This window comes from Lactuca sativa, chromosome 1, assembly GCF_002870075.4.
Source record: "Lactuca sativa cultivar Salinas chromosome 1, Lsat_Salinas_v11, whole genome shotgun sequence".
In the NCBI taxonomy this organism is placed as follows: Eukaryota; Viridiplantae; Streptophyta; class Magnoliopsida; order Asterales; family Asteraceae; genus Lactuca; species Lactuca sativa.
This window is the reverse complement of record NC_056623.2, coordinates 252,127,376-252,134,875: the sequence shown is the minus strand read 5'-3', so window position 1 is coordinate 252,134,875 and position 7,500 is coordinate 252,127,376.

The following is a 7,500-nucleotide window of genomic DNA, read 5'->3' as shown; positions in this document are numbered from 1 at the left end:
AACAGACATTGATTTGCCCAGGGATGCATAATTTTGCGAAATCGTCCATAACTCGCTCGAATTAATTCGGATTCCCACGAAATTTTGTAGGGATGCTTTTTATTATAAATGAAAGGCGTTGAAATAAAAAAAATGTCATGTTTGGGGCATAAATGTCCATGACCTATCCCTGTCCATGCCTTGAAGCGTTCGGTTCCCTACTTGTTGATATGCAGCTCAAATCAAGTTGGAATGTCATTGAAACTTTGCGTGGGTCATTGTGAACATAGACCTTGAAATTGAAATATATCGTGTTCGGGTTTTTGTCTCTGTCGCCTACACCTACTGATAGGTAGGCAGATAAGGCTTCTAGCTATTCATTAGTCGCAAAACGAAAGAACCCGAAAGAGCACGAGCAGTTCGCCTGGTGGCTATGTAGTAAGTAGGAACTACAACACTTAAACGGATTCGGTTACAACACTTTGCTCCCTTCATCGTTTGACTTGCTTAGAAATCTGCTCATGGTTTGTCAAGGCCCCTTGTTCCTTAGAACGATGAGGATGGGATTGGTTCGTTCAAGGGCATGTGTGTGGCAAGATGCCTCGTTTTCATGGTCGTTCATGAGTGTTTGTGTAGGAAGTAGGCTTGTTCCCTTAGTCGTTCATGGGGCTGTGTGTGGGAGCAAGCCTTGTTCACTTGGTCGTTCATGGGTGTCTGTTTGGGAAGAAGTCCTGTTCCCTTGGCCGTTCATGGGGCTGTGTGTGGGAAGTAGCCATGTTCCCTTGGTCGTTCATGGATGGCCATGTGTGTGGCAAGGGGCCTAGCTTCCTTGGTCGTTCATGTTGGATATAGTGTCTAAGCCCATAACTATATTTGGTATGTACTTGACCCGACCCGGCATGGTCCATTTGGGTTGCACTTCACCCGAACAATTTATGGATAATATTTGAGAATAGTACAAGTTATGATTTATTAATATATTATAAGTTCTAATATATTAATATAAGATCATATTATTTAATTAGTAGTGATCTATAATTAATCTAGGATTAATTTAGTGATCAAAGATATTACTAATTAAATATGGGCTTCTATATTTATATTGTGTGGGCTAATGCTTATTTAGAATGGGCTAGGCTTGGATGGAAAAGTCCATGGATACTCCATGGAGCTTTGACCCATGGATCTCATGGAAATGAAGAGACATGGGTATTAGGGTTTACATGGATGTAACCCTAATCCACCACACTATATAAAGGAGGCTTTGGTTCTTGAAATCATACTAGTTGACACTTGTTGAGGTGAGGCCGATTTCAAGATAGTAGTATTTATTCTCTCAAAGTTCCAAGTTTGTGGTGATTTGTGACTTTCATTTGAGGCATCCACATTATTGGTGCTAGGCTCTAAAACTCCAAGCAATCAACTACAACTTCAAGGTAAGCATTTCTACTAGCTTTATTTGATTCATGTTCCCCATGCCATGCTAGTTAAGATATGAACCTTGGAAAAATAATTATTTGCATGTATCTTAGACAAACATAGATCCAAGGTTTATTAGGGTTGCATGTACACTTAGGAAGTGTTAGAATGCTCAAAAAACCCTTCAGTGGTATCAGAGCATAGGTTTATTTGTTTGATACTTGATGCAAAAAAAAAGTTGGAAAAGTCGAAAATAATTAAAAAAAAAAAAAAAAAAAAAAAAAAACGGAATTTCGGCTTTAGTTGCTGGAAATGGATTGGAAACATTACTCTAAACTGTTTTGGTACTTGAAAACTTGTTTTAGATGGAGTAATGTTTTTGCTAATTCATTTACAACAACTAGTTATCAAAATTACAAAGTTTTATGTGATTTTGATTCTTGAAAGTGTTCATATTCATATTCTTGTTCTTATGATGTTTAGATGATCATAGGAATTATTTGTAACCTATGTGGTAATTTAATTCTTGATCATAATGTGTTTTAATGGAGTCCATAACTTGTCCTCAAGTTATGGAAAACCAAAAGTCTCTTGGATTAAAAACCATTAAAAGAACATAAGAGTTAGAAAAATGAAGAGTCTTCATTTTATTACTCTATTAAACTCATAAGTTACAAGATATGAAAAGTTTTGAAAGTTTACAAAACTTGCCCTCAAGTTTTGGAACAAGTAAAGTTAAGTTAAAACTTTAGTTCCAACCCTTAGAATTTTAAAAAGTTAAAATTCAACCCTTATACTTATATTATTATGATTTAATAATTATATATATATATGTATAAGAACAAAGTCGTCTTACCGCTAGTACGCCTCATTCACGAAGCCGGTCTATAAGGTGGGTATAAGGTTGTTGCCTATAAAATGGTGACTTAATGGGTGTCCACTCTCACCCACCGCTTGCTTGACTGGTGGAGGGTCGTTAGCCGAACGGGTAAGACAAGGACTTATAAATTCTCATTCAAAGTATGATGAATATTATAAAGTAACTAAATGTTTTATTAAATTCCCAATCTTAGTTACTTTAGGAAAAATGTGAATAAGGTGCTAATCCATGAAATTACACTTTACACTTTGATTAAGTCGTTGGTGGAGCGTGTGTGGTTAACCGGCACACTAACTTGGACTTAACAAGGTAGGTAAAGGGTGACTTAAAGGTTTATTATAGTATCGGTGGAGCGTGTGTGGTTTACCGGCACATCGATTGAGTGATAAACCTTAAGGGTACCAAGTGATTTGCATGGTTACTTCACACCTCGTTTTGTGATCCTCGGCATCCCAGTCACAAAACTTGGAGGGCACACTTGAGATTGAAACATGCCTTTGAAAAGTTCATTGAATCTCAAAGAATCTAGGAATTTCTAAGAACCAATCAAAAACCTAATATTTAAACATTTCGGTTTTCGTGGTGGAAATTGGTGAATCGTCATTCACCTACCTTTCAAATATGGTATAGCTTAGATTACGGCATACCTCTTCTAAGTTATATTATATTGTGATTGGATCCTAGCCTTAATATTACATTTGGGTGTTTTATTAAGGACTCTCTTATATCTAAACTAATCTTGTTCTCTTCTTTTCAGATGTCTTCAAACAATGCTTCTGGCTCTAATCCTAATGGCTCCTTTACCCTTATGAACTTGTGTGGGAAAGTCACCTTTGATGGATCCAACTTCAATGAGTGGATCAGAAACATCAGGATGATTACCCGCTACGAGGACAAAGAATATGTCCTTGACAAGGAGCTTAAGGAGATTGATGAGACCACTGCAACTCCTCAGGAGATCGCTGACTTTCGGGCACATGAAAGGGATGCTACGAAAGTGGCTTGCATCATGATGGCCACGATGACAGCGGAACTCCAAAAGTCTTATGAGGATTTCTACCCTTATGAAATGCACCAAGATTTGATGGAAAGATACCATCAAAGTGCAAGACAAGAGAGGTATGAAATCATCTGCTCCATGATAACAACCATGATGAAGGACGGGGAATCCGTCACGAGCCACATGCAGAAAATGCAAAGGTATGTGGATCGTTTGCTGAAGCTTAATGTGAACTTCCCTGAGGATCTTGCAATAGATATCATTTTGCACTCCTTACCATCGTGCTATGATCAATTCCGCATGACATATCACATGAATAAGGAAGAGGTCACACTCAGCAAACTTCAGGGACTTCTCAAGACCGCAGAATCAGGTCTTAAGGGGAAGTCGGTTGCTATCACTCCTACTCCAAACTCAACTCCGGTTTTAGCAATTGGGAAAAATCGATGGAGGAAGAGAAAGAGGTCCTCGAAGGGTACCAAGGCTCGGACCCTTGATGGCTCTTCTTCAAGTGGAACCAAGAAAGGTTTCGTCACTCCTTCTTCTGACCCAAAAGAGGCTGAATGCTTCTATTGCCATGAAAAATCTCATTGGAAGCGGAACTGCCCAAAGTACCAGCAGGATGTGAAGGATGGGAAAGTCAAACCCAACCATGCAGGTACTTACACTATCATTTCTAATAACTCACCCCATTCTAAATCTTGGGTCCTTGATACCGGTTGTGGTATTCATATTTGTTGTGACTTGCAGGGACTAAGAAGAAGTGAGAATGTGGAGCAAGGAAGAATAAACTTGATCATGGGGAATAGGAAAGCTTTACCTGTTACCAAGATTGGAGTTTATACTTTATCGCTAAGTAGTGGGTTTAATTTAGATTTGAATAAATGTTGTTATTCGCCAGGAATGGCAAGAAATATTATTTCCTTTCATGCTTTGTACAAACAAGGGTTTACTTTTTCATTTAATAATGAAGTTGGTTCTATAGATGTTTTCTATAATAATGTTTTTTATTTTAAAGCATTACCTTGTGATGGTGTGTATGAAGCTGTATCTGTTATAGATAACTTAGGAAATAATGTTTTGTGTATTGATTCTACTAATAATAATAACTTGGATAAAGCATCATTATGGCATTGTCGTCTTGGACATATAAGCAAGAAACGCATAGGCCAACTCCAAAAGGATGGAGTCTTGGAGTCGTTTGACCTAAAGTCAGATGATAGTTGCGAATCATGCTTACTTGGCAAAATGACAAAATCACCCTTCACAGGCTCGTGTGAGAGGGGTGAAGGTTTGTTGGACCTTATACACACGGATGTGTGTGGACCATTCAAACATGCCACAAGGGATGCTAATCGTTATTATTTGACTTTTACTGATGATTACAGTAGATATGGATATGTCTACTTAATCAAGCATAAGTCAGAGACTTTCGAGAGGTTTAAGGAATTTAAACAGGAAGTCGAGAATCAATTGGGCAGGAACATTAAGATGCTTCGATCCGATCGAGGAGGTGAGTATCTTAGTTCAGAGTTCCTCGACTATCTTAGGGAATGTGGGATTGTCTCACAATTGACACCTCCCAGGACACCACAGTTGAATGGTGTGGCTGAGAGGCGTAATCGAACCTTGTTGGATATGGTTCGTTCCATGATGAGTCGAGCTACGCTACCAATCTCATTCTGGGGGTATGCCTTAGAGACTGCCGCCCATATTCTTAATCTTGTCCCTACAAAGAAAGTTGCCAAAACTCCTCACGAGATGTGGACTGGGAAAGTACCTAAGCTAGACCACATCAAGATTTGGGGTTGTGAGGCTTTCGTGAGACGCGAGACTCATGATAAGCTCGAACCTCGAAGCGAGAGGTGTATTTTCATCGGCTACCCACAACAATCCTTTGGTTACCTCTTCTACAGACCTAGTGATAATGTGGTCTTTGTAGCAAGAAGAGGAGTTTTTCGAGAGAGAGAATTTATAAGCCAAGGGGACAGTGGGAGGCAAATTGATCTTGAAGAAATTCAAGAGTCAAGCGGTGAAGGAACTTCAAACACTAGCCCTCAACTTGAGGAGGAAACTCCTGTTGAGCCAGTTGATGTGCCTGTACCTCTTAGGCGTTCCACAAGAGTTAGGAATGCACCTGAGCATTATTATGGCTTCCATATTACTGCGGAAGGTGAGACACTTATTAGTGATGAGACACTAGTAGGTCTGGATGAACCTAACAGCTACACGGAAGCCATGGCAGGCCCTGAGGCTGCCAAGTGGAAAGAGGCAATGGATAGCGAGATACAATCCATGTATGACAATCAAGTTTGGAACTTGGTTGAAAATGTACCAGGTCGTAAGACAGTGGGGTGCAAATGGATCTTCAAGAAGAAGACCGACATGGACGGTAATGTACACACTTATAAGGCACGACTGGTTGCAAAAGGTTATTCTCAAACTCTGGGAGTTGATTATGATGAAACCTTTTCACCAGTGGCCAAGATAAAGTCTATTAGGGTTCTGTTAGCCATTGCTGCATTTCATGATTATGAAATATGGCAAATGGATGTCAAAACTGCCTTCCTTAATGGAAAGTTGGCTGAGGATGTTTACATGGTTCAGCCAGAGGGTTTTGTCAGTACAGAGTACCCCAATAGAGTGTGTAAGCTCGAGAAATCCATTTATGGATTGAAACAGGCACCTCGCAGATGGAATCTTTGCTTTGATGAGAAAGTCAAGGAATTTGGCTTTTCAAGGAGTGAAGATGAATCTTGCGTCTATATCAAGGCTAGTGGGAGCATAGTCAGTTTTTTGGTACTGTATGTGGATGACATACTACTCATAGGAAATGACATCCCAACCTTGCAGGAAGTAAAGTCCTGGCTTGGGAAGTGTTTTGCTATGAAGGACCTTGGTGAAGCTGCCTATATCCTAGGGATAAGGATTTTGAGAAACAGGAGTAAAAGACTAATTGGACTTAGTCAAAGCACCTATGTGGACAAAGTGTTGAAAAGATTCAACATGCATAACTCCAAGAAAGGTGAGTTACCTATTCAGAGTAATGCCAGATTGAGTAAGACACAAAGCCCTAGCACTGAGGCTGAGATAGCAGAAATGAGTCAACTACCTTATGCTTCAGCTGTAGGATCGATCATGTATGCTATGACGTGTACTCGACCTGATGTAGCCTTTGCTTTAAGCATGGTTAGCAGGTATCAGGGGAACCCTGGCAAGGAACACTGGACTGCGGTAAAGAATATCCTCAAGTACCTGCGAAGGACTAAGGACTGGGTCCTTACCCTCGGTGGGAGTGATGACTTGAGAGTTGTAGGGTATAGTGATGCTAGTTTCCAGACTGATAGGGATAATTTCCGCTCTCAGTCAGGCTGGGTCTTTACCCTAAACGGAGGAGCAATTTCTTGGAAGAGTTCCAAGCAAGAGACAGTGGCAGATTCAACTTGTGAATCAGAGTATATAGCAGCAAGCGAGGCAGCAAAGGAGGCTATATGGCTAAAGAACTTCATCGGAGACCTTGGAGTTGTACCAACTATAAAAGAGCCAATGGAGATTTTCTGTGACAGCAATAGTGCGGTTGCCTTAGCCAAGGAACCAAGGGATCACGGGAGATCCAGACACATCGACAGAAAATACCATTTTATCAGACATCGAATTGAAGAAGGACTCCTCATGGCGAAGAGGGTATCATCGGATGAGAACCCGGCAGATCCCCTCACGAAGGGACTGAGTAGGGTTAAGCATCTCCAGCATGCTCGGAGCATAGGGCTGAAGGATGATATAAGTTTTAGTAGTTAGATAACCCAGAAATTTGTAAAGTGTAATTGACATTTGATGATGAATAAAAGGTGTTTTATTTATGAGTAAAGTGTTGCTATCTCTTGTCGATCTTTTACTATATTTCTTTTGCATGTTTTGACTTCCAGAATAATTATGTTTGGTATATCATATTATTCAAACCTCCACAGTCGGTCATATGTCGGAAGTAGGTATGAATCAAGACTGTCATGATTGGTTGCAGAGGTCTAAGGTGTTGGACAAGGCTACAACAATCATGAGTGCTCATAAGTTCTGAGCATTGGACTCAACCCACGCTCACTGGAATCACTTCATGGAATTTTATCTCGAGTGATCGTGAGACGGTAATATCATATAAGTCTTCAAACCTAGAGATATGATTTGTTACTTACGAGTTGGTTATGCATTGATTGTACGAAAACGC